The sequence below is a fragment of the Alligator sinensis genome, unplaced genomic scaffold (assembly GCF_000455745.1).
Source record: "Alligator sinensis unplaced genomic scaffold, ASM45574v1 scaffold216_1, whole genome shotgun sequence".
Classification (NCBI taxonomy): Eukaryota; Metazoa; Chordata; order Crocodylia; family Alligatoridae; genus Alligator; species Alligator sinensis.
The window spans coordinates 4,516,361-4,517,553 of NW_005841868.1; positions in this window are offsets into that span (position 1 = coordinate 4,516,361).

The following is a 1,193-nucleotide window of genomic DNA, read 5'->3' on the forward strand; positions in this document are numbered from 1 at the left end:
AGCAGACTCCCTAGCAGTGGACTGTGCTGTGTACTTCAGAAGACTGGGCCTTCAGCCCGAGCTGGAAATGTCAAACAAGTGCCTGCAGGCTCCAGTACAGGAACTACTTACTGTCCACTCTCCTTCTGGGCCCAATACCTACTGAAGTTGGGACTAGCTAGTGCCTCACCACCCACAGCCCCAGGAAGCTGCCTCCCCTTTGTTGTAAAAGCTACCTTTTGCAAGGATGCAACAGAGGGCTGTGAAGATGGATGTTATACTATAGGGCAGCAACCTGGACTCCTACAAATGCAATGTGCCCTATCAAAGGCACCTGGATACTCTTCCTTCACAGAACTAGCATATCCCTCCCTGCACAGGCCCTGACTGCATGGAGATAGACACCTCAGAGGCAAGGACAACAATAGATGAGATCCAATCTGCCTGACCTGGCATCCGATCAGTCACAATTAATCTGTCCACAACGCTGGTTGCCTTAGAACTGGTCAGCACTGACTCAAGTCTCCGCACCTATTGTTGTTACAATGAAGGCCAGAGAACTCCATGTCTGGCTGTCTCCACCAACTCCCTACACACCAAGGACGGGGTTATAGCTCAGAGATGGGATTCTCCTAACTGCTTCCCCTCCAAAACGGCACTGGAACAGGAGATGACTCCTGCATAAAGGTGCTGCCATGCACTGCCCTAGCACAACCCAATTTTTGGCTGCTCCCACAGAAGGTAGGTGGGGACTAGGAACCCTACAGCAGGAGCACGAACTCCCTATAAGAAAGAGGGAGCACCTCATGCCTTCAATTCTGTCCAATGAAGCACCAGTGCCAGAGAAAGTGTCCCCAGACAGCCTAAAGGTTGCAGAGGTAGACATGATGTGTAGGAAAACAAGAAATCCCAGGTAAAACCCTGCTGCCACCACCTCAGAAACAGAAATCCCGTGAGTGTCCCCAACTCTTCTGATCAGATAGTGGAACAAGTGATTACATGGTTCTGGCCTGATCAGTTCTTCAGCATCTGTGATCCACACAAGACAGGGTGGTAGGTTACCCCTTTGAATGAGCAAGGTCTTCATCAGAGATGCTAGGGCTCTGACAGGGGGGGACAGCAAAGACTAAGGAAATGGCACTTGCTGGAAGAAGTGGCACACAACAACAGAGAAAAGCCTCCTGGTGTGGAAAAAGGAAACGTGGGCAGGAATG